The sequence below is a fragment of the Sinohyriopsis cumingii genome, chromosome 6 (genome assembly GCF_028554795.1).
Source record: "Sinohyriopsis cumingii isolate HCF-2022 chromosome 6, ASM2855479v2, whole genome shotgun sequence".
Classification (NCBI taxonomy): Eukaryota; Metazoa; Mollusca; class Bivalvia; order Unionida; family Unionidae; genus Sinohyriopsis; species Sinohyriopsis cumingii.
Window position 1 is genome coordinate 98831105 of NC_142966.1, and position 18231 is coordinate 98849335.

The following is an 18231-nucleotide window of genomic DNA, read 5'->3' on the forward strand; positions in this document are numbered from 1 at the left end:
TTAGCGTGATCTAAGAAAAGACTGTTGGTACATCACTACTATACGGGCTACCACAAGCACATCAACACGTCCCGTGTTAGATTTAACTAGGATCTCCACTAAAGTCTTTTCTTCCTGTAACCATGGATACATGTAATGGGAATAAGTAGATAATTCATATATCAATCCAGGAAAGGCCTTCGTTTTAAAAAGTAATTTTAACAGATATATCAATGCCGGGAACAAAGAATAAATAATATAATCGGTTTGAATAGTGGAAGAAGTAACAAACTCGGAAAACTTGAGCTATTAAACAAACAAAAATTGAAATATAATAATACTGCAGAAAAATTGTGTCAATTATTGGGTGTCTTTAACCATATATGGTGATAAGAGGCAAAACAAATAAGTGAAGAGAAAATAATAAATAAAAAAATGCCGACGTATCGTGTGCGACATAAGCATGTTTTCACTGAACATTGTTTAGCTCAGATCCATTTGTACTGGTTTGGAGGCTTATGAAAATGCAAGAAACAAAAACAAGATGTCGGTTAGATTTTATTTACATCTGTTATCTAACATATCTTCTTCTTTAGATAGGCTGGTCCTAAAACATAAACATAACGTAACTGAAGTGTATCAAAAATAGCGCACTAAAGCTAATAATCTTGGCATAATATTATCATATAAGAAAATATTTTGTATACATGATACCGCTCCTACCTAACTCCGTTAGGTGCGTGAGAGTCAATGGTAACCGTAAGAATTATGTATTTCTTCCAATTATCTTAAAGTTCTCTCTCTCTCTCTCTCTCTCTCTCTCTCTCTCTCTCTCTCTCATGGCAGATAGACGGGCATGCATATAAGCATACATATATTCATAAGCATGCATACTGTGCCTTCGATTAATCGGGTGTAAGTAAAGTAATATGTACATCATGTGATCTCTCGATCGATCGATCTCGTATATATCGTCTAATTTTCTGGAACCTTAATTAGTCAATTAGTTTCAACTTCAATATGAAAATATTTACATTTCAATCACAAAAGGACAAAATAAGATAACATATGCGCCAGACTCAATATCAGATGAGCTTGTCACAAAGAGCACTGATAATTGTATTGTTTAAAATGCACCCCCCAAAAAAACTGATATAAAAATATACAATAGAAATTAATCTCTCACGCTCTTGCAACGTAGAATCGGATTAAATGTTCTCTTTTGCCATATCCTATAACAATCTACCGGCAAGGAAAGTCATGGGCTTTACATCAATCGTGAAAAATGAAAAGCTATGGGGTCTTTAAGTACAACTCTGTCTTTATATGACACTGGTTTTATATGTATGATATCAACCAGATTTTAGATGCTGTTTGATTTGAAAACGAACATTTTTCTTCATGTGATAAAATGTAATTTTCGATTAAATCAACACTAACGCTAAATTGTGTTTTATGCACTCACTTCATTTAAAAGTTAAATATCAAATATTATCTTTCCTAAGCACTCGTGTACGTTTTAATAATGAAAAAACAAATTAAGTATATATTATATTATTAGCATAACGATAAAGACATTAGAAATTAAGGTATATTGTGTTAAAGTTGCCAGATTTTAATTTGCAAATAAAATGTCAATAGGTAAAGTGATTATTATTATTCCTGTCATATATTTCTTTCTTTCTTTAATGTTCAGTATTTATACTTACAATTCCTTAAAGTAATAAACAATGGATATGTTTTCCCTGACCCTAAACTTACGACATTACGACCCATTACGTTTATGCACATGTTTTCCAGCCATGCCATTTTAATTTGTAATCTAATTTTTGCACTTTTCAGGCCATAATATTTTTGTTAGCAGCCTCATAGAAAAATACTAGTTACAAAGCAAGGCTCTTTTTTATCCTTTTACAAATAAAACAAATGTTAAAAGTGCCTGTGACACAGTTCTTTTATATTTTTCTCAAGTAGAAATGTACTTGAAATACCGAGTTTATTTGATACGTTGGGGAATCCAGCTTCAATTGACTGGAGCCGTTAAGAAGGTGGTAGACTTATGCAAATATTTGCAATTTCAGAAGAAGAAAACAAACACCGATCCGAAACGTAATAAACTTATTTTATTATTAAGAAAATCACGTGATATTTTACTTCATTTTGTTATTCCCCAATACACTAAAAGTTAGTTAATGATTACTATATTCAGTAATTATGTATGTTGTTACATCCCTTTGAATTAATTTACTGTTGATTTAGTTATGTTTGGTTCTAATTCATTCGTGTTTGGTAATTTTTAATTATCTCGATTGAATCTTAGTTCGTTTTCTGTCATTTCATTTGTGCTTGGTAAACAGGAATGTTCTACCTCAGCCATACCCGTTCATATCACCAACGCCACCACCTCTCTAAAATTACGTAATTATCTTTGAGGGACAACTGAAAGTACGTCAAGAGAGCAAAAGACATGAAAATCACTTAAACATTTCTAAAATAAAGTTGTCTAATTAGCCATGTTTTAATGTGTCTAAACAAAATGTAAAATGTGTTACAATTGTGCAGTAATGTACCTTTGCGTTGGATCAGAAGTGAATTCAAAATAACGTCAATAGTAGACGATGGCACAACATGAACAGGTGCAGTGAAATATAGACTATAGATCAATTTCATCTTGGATCGTTTCTCAAAATATATTGCATATTAAGCAAAAGCATACAAACTGAACTTTTATTAGTGAGGAATAGTTATTATCTCAATTCTCCTGTACCTGTATACTTTTATATCGCATGTAGCTCAAAGACATCAAATATTCACGAAACCTAGGTTTCAATTACGGGCCTGGATGTAATATTAATGATCGTTTTCTCTATTTCTTGGATCTGTTTCATCTTTCTTATGCTTAATACTTGCTGAATGATTTGTTACTACATTGGGAGGAAGGCCAGATTGGTTATGTGGTGTTTGACTCTTTTCATACACGTTATTATGCGACTGCTGAGACCTTTTATCTCTGTCAGAACCATTTGAATTTGATGATCCCTGGACGTCCTTCTTTTGTTCAAATAATTTGTTCCTTTCCTCATTCTTAACATTATTGTGGTTCGGCTCTCGATCTTTCTTTAATTCCGCTTTAGGCCTATCCTTTTGCCTCATGACGTCTGTTTTAGGTTCTTCTTTTTTTCCGTTATGTTCTTCGCTCGACGGTTTGTGTTCTTTGGACAATTCGGGCATGCCCTGTGCAACGCCTTTGCATAGCAGGGGTCCTTTTTTATACAAATACAAGGCCAGCCATACCGTGTATTTAACTCTGCTCCCAGTCTGTGTGTACGGTTTAAAGACATTCGAATCAAATGATGGCATGTCACTGCTTGTCATAACCATTCCTTTTAATGCTAGGGGTGGATCCTGTATATTCATTAAAAGGTAGATTTCAATGCAATCTTCCATATATGGTCTGATGCACTGGAGCCATTCATTGTACTTCGTCTCCAGTTTTTTATGCACCTCCTGCAAACACAATTAAAGATTATTATCTGTAAAATGTCATTTTGTTATATCGCCAATTTTCCTCACTCTTGAGTTCTCAACAAAGGCATGATTGTAAACGTCAATATTAAACAATTTGACAGTTTGATCCAAAATACATATGTCATTAGTGCAAGTTTGTCTTAAGAAGACACGGCTTTTCAAATAAATGAATATATTCTAAGGAAATGGATCAAAACTTATTTATAATGGTCAGCATCATGATACCTTACATACATGTAGATCCTTATAAATCGTGCAATGCAAACACCCCGTTGATAATTCTCAATAAAATCTTTGATAGTGTGTCGTGACACAGCACAACTTATGCCCGTTCTAAACTTCACCTAGTTTTGGGCTTTTAAAGGCACGAATATGGAAACAAATATTAGTCAAATGTGTGTTAACCAGAAGAAAGCAAAGCAGCTTAGCTTTTTTATCTCATCCTCTTACTATTTTAAACTTATAAATTTAGATAACAGTGATACCTCTGTAAAATACTTCTGCATTTTAGCAATGTTCTTCTTCCTGGCAGTTTTCAATGTTCTCGCCACCTCAAGCACTGTAACATCTTGATCATCCTAAATAAACACCATGTAGTGTAAATATTTCTTGAATTAGATTTAAACTGTAAGCAATGGTTATTTTCTAAAACAGTGGCATCATTTATATAAAACTAGATGCAAAACTAAATCATATAACAGAATTTCCTTTGCGAGTGGGGCTTGCACACGTTGTGTCACGAGTACCTACATAAGATAACATAAATAAAAAGCGCCCGGCTAGCATTCTGGAGATTTATGTTTGTTGCCCATTCTGGATATACATATTTTCCCTTTGACATTTAGTTGTAGCTGAAACATTCTCCCATATTAAGACCCCTCAGGTGTGGTATAGTCTTTCGTTCTGAGTTGAAAAATGATCTTTGCATATGGCATAGAGCTCACCTACCATTCGGGAAATCAGGGTCAAAGCCCTGTCGAGATGCACATATTATTTCCTCTGACAACTGGATTAACCCTTGAGGTTCATGACATCTTGAAATGTAAAACACAAAGAAGACAGATCGAACATATTCACCACGAATAAATAAGATCATACAATCTAAAATACATGTAAATACTCGAATGAGGCGCCAAGAGTCCATCAGTCCTAAAATCACAAGACTTTGTTGTTTACAAACAAACATAAATGTACATACCCCTACAGCGCCGACAAATTCTTTCAAAAACTTTAAAAGAGCCTTACTTTGTTTTCTGACCTCTTTGCACTCGTTGAATGAAATCTGTCAAAATTGAAATCAGAGTTTTTAGGTGTTTATTTTTTCATGCATGTAATTTGGCAATTAAGAAATCGTGGTAAATAACGTTGAGCAAAATCATTATATTCATTACTATGTGCGAAAACTTAAAATTTTATTTAAGAACAATGATACTATTTCTATATAACGCTTGACAATCATGTATCGTCCACGACAGCTTTTGCGTGTAGATATGGTGTCGATATAAAATATTTTGAATCAGTTCACGTAGTTTGTTTGGAAATAAAAATGAAAGAATTGAATCTTCATTAACTTACCACTGACTCGACTGAACGAAATTGACAAAGGCAAGGTGTATTGATTAATTTAAATCTTAGTTCAAATATTTTGATTGCTTGAGTAGTTATTTTTGTGGTGATTCAATTAAGCTATTTCCCATACATATGTTTCAAAGACAAAGCTTTTGAGACTTCTGTTTACCATTTATCTAAGGATCTATTGAATATATGCACAACTCTTTGATCCAGAGTCTTTTTTTAACTGAATTACCTTTCATTTATATTCACATACATGATATTATCACACTAGTCCATCATATCCATCATAAACTCACATACATACATACATACACACCCACATACATACATACATACATACATACATACATACATACATACTTGAACAACACCAAGGGTGAGTAAGATGCTGTGCAAATAATAAAAATCATAAATATCTCAAACTTCTTCTCATGCCATTGATTTCATATGTTTTCTTAGAACTCATATTACTTTGATGTATGGTGTATGTATTACTTAAAGTATTGTTTTTGTATTAGTTAGACGTATTGTTTGTGTGTTAGTTGGGCGTATTGTTCCACTGTCTTCCAGCTATGGATAAATAGTGTGATGTTAACACGGCATCACTGGGCGGAAGAACTTCCGAGACGAAGTCAACCACCAATCAAACAGCTCAATGGCTACGTGTTCATGACCAAGGCGAGCCACCAAGTTGGAGGAAATCGGCTGTGGTCAGGCCTAGAGAGGTTGGGCTCCACCAGGCGGCAGCTGCCCTAGACACACTACATGAAAAATGACAACCATTACTCATCCCTTACGGCTCGGTTTTCACCCGGTTCAACAAGGGCTGCGCCTTCCGCCGTGCATCGGGGCAGAGGTGGAAATTATGCAACTGGTGGTCTGAGCAGCAAGATTTGTGTCAGGAACAACATCACCATTGGCACCTGGAATGTGAGAACAATGAGAGCAGCAGGAAAGCTTGAGGAGTTTACATTTGAAATGAACAGATACCGCTGAAACATCTAGGACTATATGAGATACGATAGAAGAACATTGGATAAACAACTACGTTGGAAGGCCACAAACTGTACTTCAGTGGCAGAGAAGACAAACATGAGCAGGGAGTTGGGCTCTTTGGTCACAAAGACAGCTTGGGTAATGACATGGGATGTCGGCCAGTCTCCAGCCGGCACATCACCATCCGCCACAGGGCAACTCCATTCAAAATCACCATAATATAGGCATACGCCCCAACATCAGACTCTGATGACGCGAATGTGGAAGACTTCTATGACCAGCTACAAGAAGTTGTGGATAAAACACCCAAGAAAGACATTCTGGTTGTGCAAGGTGATTGGAATGCAATGATAGGCGAGAACGCTCGCATGAACTGGAAAGGAGCATGATGGCGTTGTTGTAATGCACAGACGATCGAGAGGACTGAGGTTCCTAGAATTCTCTAGTTATAACGACCTTGTGCTGGCGAACACCTTCGGCAACACAAATTATCCAGAAGATGGGCATGGCACAGTCCAAGTGGAGACCATCACAGTCAGATCGACTACATCATGGTGAAGAGGCGCGTACAGTCAAGTGTAAACATCGCCATGAATTGAAGCTTTCACGGAGCGGACACAGGAAGTGACCATGATCTGTTGATGATGACCTTCAGGCTACATCTAAAGAAGGTCACGAAAGACAGCCACACAAAAGTAATGTTTGATCTCGAGAAACTGAATGATCCAGAAGTAGCAGAAGCCTTCCAGGCAATGATTGGTAGGACATTTACACCGCTCACTATCCTTGGCGCTGACAATACCGACATGGACACGTTGATCACCACCTTCAATACAGCAACGACCAAAACAACCAGCAAGATCCTTGGTAGACATCGCCCAGTCAAGAATCCCTCAGTCACAGCTGAGGTCCTGAACCTGTGTGACAAGACACGGAGCTGAATAAGAAAAATAACAATAGAGAAGTGGCAGAGCAGTACAATGCAATCGACCGGGAAGTCAAGAAACGCATGAAAAAAGCAAGAGAGAACTGGATATAAGAACAGTCCAAGGACATTGAGCCAACCTTGATAAGGAACGACAGCAAGAAAACGTACTAACTGGTCCAAGATCTAACAAGCACAAAACACCTCCTTACAGTACAAAGCTGGAAACTGCCTCACAGAGGAAAAAGACATTCTGATAAGATAGAGTACTGCGCAGAACATTTCAACCACCGAGTCACAATAGATCCAGAGGTACTGAACGTCCATCCAGTAACAAACAACGACAACCACCCTATCCTACATGAAGAAGTAGAAGCCGCAGTGAGATCGCTGAAAAAGAGGAAATCAGCGCAACAGAGCAGATCTTCAACCTCAGGATATTGTGTGAGAAATACAACACCAGCAAGATCTGTACCACGTCTTCGTGGATTTCAAGGTATTTGACAGGATATGGCGTGCAGCCTTGTGGGCGACCATGAGACTGTCAAACATCAATGCCAACCTCATCACAGTAATATAGTACCTCTATGACAAGGCCACCAGTGCAGTATACTTCAACAGTCCACAGCTTCAAGTATTCGGGGCCAACGGCAACAGATGAAGGATCAAAGCCTGATGTACTCCCAGGATTGCACAACCAACAGCAGCGCTGACAAAACACATTGCACTCAGTTCAATGGTCAGACTGATGCACTCAATAGTGATCTCCATATTTCTCTACGCCTGTGAATCATTGACCATACAAAGACCGTGTCACCAATGAAGAAATACCGCAAAGGATAAGTCATTGGGCCTCACGAAGATCTCCTGAACACAGATACAAAACGTAACCTTCAGTAGTATGGGCATGTCTCGCGATCATCAGGACTTGCCAAGACAATCCTGCAAGGCACTGTACAAGGACGAAGAAAGAGAGCAGGCAGATAAAGAGGTGGAAAGATAACATTCGAGAGTGGATAGGCTTGACATTGAGCGACTCACTGAGAAAGACGAAAAATCGAGAGGAAATGGACGAAGCTGGTTGTTCGGTCTTGTGCGGTGCCCCATAGGTCTACCAGACTACGGGACTGATGATGATGATGATGATGATGATGATGATGATGATGATGATGATGATGATGATGATTGTGTATTTTAGCAGAAGCAGCGAAACTTTGCAACATGAAAAAAAAGAGAAAATATTGCTAAACTTAGGAGAACGTATAAGGTGTAGAGTTGATCCAAAAACTTTCACACATATTATGGCACAAAAGAACATTCGTCCTCTCGCGCTGACTTGGTAAACATTGGCTGGGTCGAGTGAGACTTTACTACCCACACAGAATTGCTCCTTAAGTGCATTGTCTGTTATTAACCAGTGCCGAATTTCAACATTGCTTAACATTTGTCTTCCATCTGCTTAATTATTGTCTACCTAAAATATGTTGCTAAGGAAACGACGTCGCATTTTTATACAGGTACAAGGCCATTGCTTGATACTAAAATACCTAATAGTCTTAACATATTCTGTTGCAAGTTTCACTCTTAGACCTTGATTTCGTCAATGTGTTTGCATTTACGGTGACAATTTTTACCAATTGATGCATCATTTTTATGTGGAAAAGTTAAGAGATAGAAAATGTCAGAAAGTTTTCATCAGGTCAGGTAACTTTACAGTTGTCCCAGGTCACATTTTTGTTTATGGCTGAAGCTTCACTGATACGTGGTCATGCCCAATGGTAAATGCTAGCACATATTTACTTTTCATAAACAGCATGATGCCAGCATCCATTCGAAATAATTGTATTAAGGGTGTTAGCCAATTCCAACCATCTGTCACACAATGCGTACTGTTATAATCGCTTTATAAAGAGGAGAATTCGAGACAACAACTGCTTGGTCGAAATATAGGCTGAATTATGGACTAAAAGCATTCTGTTCTTTTGGCCAATCAACAATCTTACTTTTATGGAGTCCATGTGCAGCTCTCCGGAAATGAGATATGACGATGTGTATCGCTTAGTGCGAATATTGGTGGAAATGAAGGCAATTGGAATTCTTCTTTCAAATGCAAGATACTAATTCTTTTGTGAAACGGAATTTTTATTTGATGGCGAGATAATGTATTTATAAAACAGCATAGTCTTGAAATAATGGTTATATGGACAAGCGTAAAAAATATATGACAATACTAAAATCATAAAGTGTTGGCATTCTCTTTCTCTCAAGAACTCCCATAGCTACAGTTTAAAGATGGACGAAAGCTCGTTGAAAATGAAGATTATGACATAGTTCTGAAACGTTTTACAGTAAACAGGAAAGCAACTAAAAACTCATGACATATGTCTGCCATTGCATTTTCTCTAGTTACAAACCTTGTCTTTATTGCATATTTAATCTACTTTGCATTGAATTAGAATATAATATTTTCATGATTTTTAAACCATTACGTTTGCTTCTTGTCGCTATGTTCTTAAGTAAAATCGTAAGCAGTAGATTGGAGAAGTGCATTGTGTAGTGTTACGGGTACAGGTGCTTGGGAAATATTTCCTGAGCGTAATGTGTTTAAATCCCGCATAATTTCCGATCTGAACAAATTTTGCAGGATTTAAATTTCAGTATTTATTCCGATATGTTGATCGGTATAACAGATTGCATAACTAATTAAAAGAATTATATTCGGCCCAATAGTTGTGGTCTACGAATATTTTCTATGGATTCCGTCAAAAAATAAAGGCTAGTTCGGATAATTCTTTCCGATTGCATAGTGTCTCTGCTCGTGTAAAGACGAAGAACACGTCAATACAACCGGAACACTTTTTGCAGTAGAAACATTGATGTGATCGATATCATTGTTTTTATCGTAAACCTTATGAGCTACTGGATGTAGTCCCACCATGAAAAGCTCTTCCATGTCATTAGTTTGCAAATAAATAGATTTCACAGCTGATGTAATAATATAAGTATGTTATGTTCATTACTTAAATAATGATTTATATATAATATTATCTCAGGATACGCGCCAGTAATAAAATATTCACCACAAATTGTACTGAGAAATGCAAGTCCGTTTATGCAGCTACGGTTGGCTGGATGGACAGCTGAAATAATATTTCATATACATCATTATCTCAGGAAACACGTCTGTATTCACCACAAACTGTACTAAGAAATGGTTGTCCAAGATTATGCAGCTACGGTTGGATGGATGGATAGATTGTTGTATTTTTTTAAAACTATTTAAGCCATTAACAGACGTGGATATATATTTTACCATGCATGAAAATTATGTTTACACTTACATATAGCACATCAAAAAGAACTTCTATAGCTTTAGTCTCCGAGAAGTCATGATTCTTCAGCAAATTGACGAAAGCATCTGTCCACTCGTTGTCTTAAAGTTCTGAATATCTTTCGGAAATCTTAGTCGGCCTATCCTTGTCACTCAGATCCGTATTATTTGGATTGTTGTGGGTCATTCTTGTTGCTGCTTCGGAATTGAGTCTTGTTGGGATAAAATTTATATTTTAATAAAGCAATTCAACCCACTCATCCTTCTTTTCTTTCACGAGATAGTACAAGAAATTAGGAATTCTTGACTAGGTTTCTGTTGCAAAAATCATCTTTAAATAGGAATCTTCAGCTAGAAACAAATATGTAAATACTCCACACACGCAATTTATGAAATAATGTGTTAATTCATTTACAAATTATTATTGGTTTTACTCAAATAGAAGAATTTACAGTTCCTACAAGACTTAGTTCTTGATATTTAGAGAAGACTTTAGAAAAAGTATTATGAGCAGATGTTAATTTTTACGACCACTATAGACGAGCATCCTGCACGGTTAAAACTCTACTAAAGGATGACAATCTATATTGCAAGGAATGCAACCCATTGAAAACTGTAACATTTCCAACAGTTGACCGAATGAACTGCAAACCAAGCAAAATTCTATTTCAGATAATTTCAGTTTGTATGACCTTAATGTATGATATTTTCGAGAAAGCATTTCGATGCATATACTCGCAGAGTAGGGACAAAGATTAGATATGCACACAGAAATGAGGAGTTCATTGTTTTCATGTGTTTTATAATATTTCGTACCATGTACATAATATACAATAAGGTCAAATTTTATAGGCGGTCTGCTAAGGTAGTCACTTATAGCGTACCTGAAATACTGGGCCAAATTTCTGGAAAACCCATCATTTAATTTTGAAATAAAATATTTCATAACTGGTAGAGTTGTGTATAATTAATTTATATTGTGAGTTAGCTTTTGTTCATGATTATATGTTGTATATGTTTAATTTTTGTTGTGTGATTGACTTTTATCCATAACTGAGGGTAGGAGTTGGCCCTACATGTCCAATGTCACGTAGGATAAATATGTTTACTAAATTTGAGTTCTGGATACAGCCTTGATTCAGACATAACAATTCTTGTAAGCAAAGTTTGTTTACAGTGTGATGAAAATTTCCCGAAAGATGGCAGAGTAGTGGAGATCTGTATAAGATTGTTGATCATTTTTTTAGAATTTTTAGCAATGAATGTTTGACTTAATCCTGGTTTTCAAACTGTGTCTTAGGTTTTTATATTAGGATTGATTAGAGTATGATTGTTTATTCCAACCTTAGCATCCATATTGGAGTAAGTATTACTGTTGTGTTTAGCATTTATTTGAGAGGATTTATTTAAATTATTCTTTGTAATTACAAAGTGCTCAACATTAATAATTTCGAACTAAACCACAAATTCTGGGATGATTGTGGATTCATTCAAGGACATTTTGGATTATACCATTGTGATTCATTAAGACTATTGTCACATTAACACAATCTAAACTATTGGCAAATCAGCAAATTAAAAATTAAATTCATGCGGAACACTGCTGGAATTCATTCGTAAAATATTATTTTCTTTTGGACTTGTGATAGAACTGTTAGGACTACTTGGGATTTAACTCACAATACTTAAAATTATTTTTAAATTTTCACTTTGTATTCAGCTTAAATTATAATACTGTAAATTTTTGTGTTTAACATTAACTCGGAGATTATCGTGTTTGAAGTTTTATTATACAAAACTGTCTTTGCTTGAGTGTATATTCCTTACACAAAGTATGGAATTTGGGGGGGGGGGGTCTTTTTTATTGTAAGTTGCATCCTTCCTTTGTCTTCCAGGATATGAATATAGGAAGCTTCTAAATCAATAACCGTTACACAATTTTTAAAACGTACTCTGTCAAGCAAAATAAAATCTCTAGAAAAGCCAAATTGTTAAACGTGCATTGCATGAGCAGTATATAACTCAATTCCTTCTTGCGGATAAAATTTATACAAACGAAACATTTCTAAGCACATTTGTATGCATGATTCTGAGAACATTTCTGACCATACATATTGAATATTATTACCAATTACTTAAGAACGAACCTGTTCAGAAGGTCATTTTTCTCTGCCTCAAGTTGTTTGATTTTCTCTGTTTTTGTTTCTATGTCTTCTTCGTACTTTCTACTCTTCTCATTTAAATATTTCTTTGTGTCCGCAAGTTCCTGTCTTTAAAAACAATTTTTTCTAATAAGAGTGTGGTACAAATTAGCATTTTGTTGTTATTATTTTCTGAAAATAATGGCCTTACATAAGTCATTATGAAATTAATGTTCTTGATGGCGTAGATTTCATTAGTCTAATTTTAGGCAATAAAAAACAGGGTTTATGAGATATTGTAAATAAAAATGTAAGCTTCACAAAAATATCATATTAGTATGTCCTTTGGTATAAAAAAACGGCTGGTGTAAATAATGACAAAACTAATTGAAAAGAGTAGAACGTAGCATGTACATATGGAGTAAATTATGTAGCAAACCAAAAAAGAAAATATACAACGCCGCGGAACCTGAAAAGTAACAAAGATCTACTACTGATAATGCTTACCCTACTACTGAAGAATCGAGGGAACAGATCAAGACAAACAAGTTGAAAAGAGGAAAGAAAATAAGTTTTTCACTGATATTATTCTACTGCGGTAGTTACATGCTTTCATCTTCCAATCTCGTAATTTGTTCAACTTCATTACATGCATTATATGGATATATGCTTTCAAGAAAAATATATTTAAAGGAAGCTTATGCACCATTCAGGATCTATTTCTGCATAAATATTAACCCAAACTCATCTATGAACAAAATTATTTTGCAATAAACGCATGCCTTTAGAAAATATCATTATATATTTGTCTTGTAAAAACTAGCATTCCCTTTAATGAGATACAAATAGGTTTGCAGATAATTGATGCTTCCTACATGCAAATATTTGATAGAGCTACTTGTAGATGCCAAATTAACTGTTCAAAAACGGACAGCATTACCATACGCCATACAGTTCCTCTACTGTTCTTGAAAGCCTTTCTCTGCAATGAGATTGTTTCGTCGATTAAAAAAGCAATCTCTTCACAAGTTTTCTTTCTCATTACATAAATGTTCACATCCAAATGAGACGAGATCAATATTTAAGGAAATATGTGAAATGGATTGATTGGTGAATTTAGACAGAGATTATAATATTACAAGGAAGACATGACCCATAACGTGAGAGCCTTCTCTTTGCGAAATTTGTTGATTTACTTACAAATCCGCTTTCAAAGATTTTGAACAAAGTATATTAAAATCTAAACTTCAAGTTGCAATTATTATTATTGTTATTATTATTATTATTATTATTATTATTATTATTATTATTATCTTACATTATTTGATTACCACAATCGTAACATTATCGTGCCATGAAACAAAAGAAACGAAATAGAGCTAATTGACGACACACAGGTAATATGTGCATAACATGCCTTCCTATGAGGCATAGACATCAACATATATTCTACTAAAAGGACTCAAAATTTGTGCTATGAGTGAGTAGAGTGTTACGACTATATGGTCTTAAACTTAGTAAGAGAAAAGAGCAAAACCAATAACTTCGTAAAATCATCAAATAATTGATTTCCCTAGAGTACAAAGTGAAATTTATTTAAAGAACTCACAGTATTGTGAATTAAATTCGAGAGAATCATACAAGTTATATCAAAGTTTAAAAAAAAAATCAAAGTTCGATTTGAATTCTAGTAGTGTTCCAAACAAAATCCAATATTGAATGTGTTGATTTCCCTGGTGTCTAGAAAATGCTAATGCGCCAATGGCCTGTAGTGTGGCGATGTGCCAACAGTCTTTTATGTATCACAGTGATATAATTCGAAATGTTCCTGACTGAATTTACTATAACTTCGAATTAAATATTTAGACCCAGAAGCATTATTGAGCACTTTGAAACTCTAGTGAACAAATAAGAAATAATCCAAACTAAAAACTGATCACAACAAGACGTATTCTGCTTTCAATGTTATGGCAATAATGAGTCATTTTTCAAGTAAACAACATCTATATTTTTTAAAGATAAGAAAACAATATTAGGGCCAGGATGAATGTCAGCTACGTTCTAAAACATCCAAAACTTGTGATACAAGTTTAGGAATTTCCAAATGAAAATCCAATGTCCTAGACTCAGATTTAGATAAACATATCCATTGATAATGATCTTAATATTTAATATATGCTTAAAGAGAAGTATTGGCTATCTTGTTTACAAAATAAATGCCCCTAGTCAGGTACTCCATGAACTAGATCCTGGACCAAGGTCAATTACAAACTATAAATACACATGACATACGGTTTGTTTTACAAATTGTGGAATCTGCGGAAACCTTACGCAGTTTGCAGACGATAGTGCATCAATATGGACGAGGTATGGATATTTCGCTGAAAGTGGATGAATATGTGATTTTCTCATAAGAGAAGCGAAAATCAACCTGATCACCTCGTGGCTTTTCCACCAAAATCCACTTCGGAAATTCAGCGTTAATAGGGGAAATAGCCGCAAAATGACAGAGAACTCGGTCACACACTAATGCATGCTTGGCAAAATAGAATGATGTCCAAAGCGTTATGATACCTTATGATACATTTATGTAATTGTTTACACACGTTCGATGAGTTTATGTGTGAAATATAAACCTGGGAATGTTTCGACCAAGAAGTAGTTATCTCAGTCCACTGACTGTAATGAACGCTGTAGTGGTGTCTGAAAACTGGCATACATAATGTCGAAAATGCATGGCTAAATGTTGTGTAATCCATAGTAAACCAAAAGAAGTTAATGAACGACTGAATAAAACTCACTATAAATTAGAACCCCGTAAACAGGCATTGAACTGAGATAATTTAAAGGTAGAAGAGTAAATGTTTCCTCCATATTATCAACGAAATTTATGTTTCACAAGATTCGATTCAATCTTTTAAAGCACAAGACTCTCCATCCAAAAGCCTCTGAGTAAAAAAACTAAGGAATTTCACATTTTCGGTCTTCGTAAATTTACTAGCATATATAGGAATTAGAAATTTATATCCAGTCTTCAAACAATCAGATTTTAAACTAATTCGAGAAAGGCAACCATACACACGTACACCTTTTACCTGATACTAAGGATGATGAACCAGAAATTTGCAAGAGTTTGGGTTCTTTCTTGAAAATCTATATTATTTCTAAAGAGCAGTATCATCTCAGCTGGTTATCGTTTGCTCCATACTATTATGTATTCAAGATAGAAATATTTCTAACTAAAATAACTATAATTTACGAAGCAAATACTCACTTCATTTTCTTTACTTGTTCATTCGATCCTTCTTTCCTGGGAAACAATCATATCATTATACAACTGCCACCTGTATCATCCGGATATATATGTCTTGTGTGGGGGAAGTGTGTGTGTGTGTGTGTGTGTGTGTCAGACAAACAGATAGTTAAGTTCGTTTTTTTAGAAACCTGTACAACCATTTAACTCCTCAAAGTAAACATGTTTATTTCAGACAATATGAAATGTGTTTTCTATTAAATATAATTCTGACCTAATTTCAATGATAACCTCTGACCAAATATATCAGATGATAAAATTGTTCTAATAATACCTAGTACGCAAACGGCGTCAGTTTTATTATCACTGAAAATTCAAGTGTACATATTTCTTTGTTTTTCTCAATTTTTCTATTGTAACTAATAAATGGCACCAATCCATAACGTTCTTCGTCATTATTTCTTTGCTCAAAATAAAATGTGACATATGTATTCTTGCAAAGTGTAACATAATCCATCCAAAAACATATTCTTACGAAAGTAAATAAATTCTTATTTTCAATGATCTTAAGACACTTGAATCATATTTACCATATATATATATATATATATATATATATATATATATATATATATATATATATATATATATATATATATATATATATATATATATATATATATATATATATATATATATATATATATATATATATACATATATATATATATATATATATATATATATATATATATATATATATATATATATATATATATATAAACAATTTATTTTACTCTATAAAGGGTATACAGAAAAAGATTTTATGTTTTGCTCTTTCACATGAAATCCAATATGTTTAGGACAGATGCATATATGGGATCAAATGACAATAGAATACATGTAACTTAAATGTGGCATATAATATACTGCTCCTGTACAAATGCAAAGCCTGTTCATAGAGTTACAACTATGGCTACAGTTTTAACTTATGCATAGCCTACATTTCGCTTCATGTTCTGTATCACCATTAGGGTAGAGGAACACATCCCAACAGGGGACAACCCTTCTATAATGAGTCAAGTATTAGAATGAGTCTTTGAAATCTGCTATGTAAATATGCATTCGGTTTTGTTTTCTTCAAATTATAGTTTCTTTATAAACCTAGTTCAGAATATTACCTGTATCTGTACTGTTTACTAGAAGACCAGATTAATTTACCAAACACACGTTAGTATTGCTTCTTAAGTTATTGATAAATGTGAATGTGTGATCTTTTTTAGGCCATTATATGCATATCAGTTTCTAACATCCTCTTCTATTAGACTGATATGATCAGAACATCTTTCATTATCTAATATCAATACAAGTGAAACCTATAGACAGAGGGTTGGTATGCACCTGAGCAATCATATGTAATCTAAGTAGTCATAGCAGAATGAATGTTGCAAATGTTCACCTTCAGTTTCGAAATGTTTCTTGATATGGCTACAATGTAAACCTTAACTTAAGATAAATGCAATGTCCTTCCCATGGTCACCTTATTATTGGAGGATTCAACTTCTTGGTACATTTGTAATCCACATCCTTACATTCGATACTGCATTACATATTTGAATGATCTTTATTGTTCTTCGGAGATAATTAGAGATACATGTTTACCATCTCTTTGTAGAGAGGACAGACCTTCGTACTGTGTCAGATAATGAGTCGAAACATGTATTCCACACCACTTACTCTTGCTTAAATCACACTAAATGGGCTACAATTTTGTCCATGGATTTAAGAATATGACTTGCATAATTGTCTTAGACTCTATCTGGCTAATTCTTTACAGAGTGTGGTTGACAATAAATCATATCCATCAGGTAATAAATATCAATTTTATGAGTTACAGTGGTTAACAATCCTGCATGACCTTCACCTCTTTGGACTCGATATTCCTCACAAATTACATCACGTATGACAGTTAAACGTTATTTTACTTAGTATATACCAACTTGCCTAATATATACCAACCAAATATGAGGTATTACTCAACAAGAAAATGTTGAAGGGATCCAGATTCTTCTTAAGAGAGGACATAACTACGGTTGAAAAGTAGAAAACAATAAGATCTTCATTAGCGTATTAAATGTCCAAGGGAATGCACCGAACGATGCGCGGGGTGCTCGTCCGGTGGTTGTATCGACGTCAGTTGGGTCTAATAGCCGCTTACGCAACTGAGTCTACCAGATTCAGATTTTGTCGCTGAGGAGATTTTACGATCAAGGCAAGTTTGGCAAAGATTACTCTTATTTCATGAGCAAAGGTCTTCATTAGGCGACCCTGTCCTAGTGATATTTCAGGGTATTCCGTACATATTACCACTGAAACAACCATGAGAATGCTTCTTTCCAAGGTTTGTTTGGAAGAAAGAGTCGACTGTGACAAACTGGCTCAGTCCGCTTTAGATAACGTTTACGCACACGTACCGAGTCGTGTTGTAAAGCCTATTGGGTCG

At 34.6% G+C, this 18231-nt stretch overlaps 1 pseudogene across 1 annotated transcript; it reads right to left on the bottom strand.

Moving 5' to 3' along the window:
• Positions 1 to 524: 524 nt before the first annotated feature.
• LOC149797535 (uncharacterized) lies at positions 525 to 15680 on the bottom strand (annotated as a pseudogene). The gene is made up of 6 exons (XR_016421844.1): positions 13416 to 15680; positions 12482 to 12604; positions 10345 to 10546; positions 4706 to 4789; positions 3993 to 4085; positions 525 to 3486 (listed from the first exon to the last, which is right to left on the bottom strand). The product of XR_016421844.1 is annotated as an uncharacterized LOC149797535 (transcript).
• Positions 15681 to 18231: the final 2551 nt, after the last annotated feature.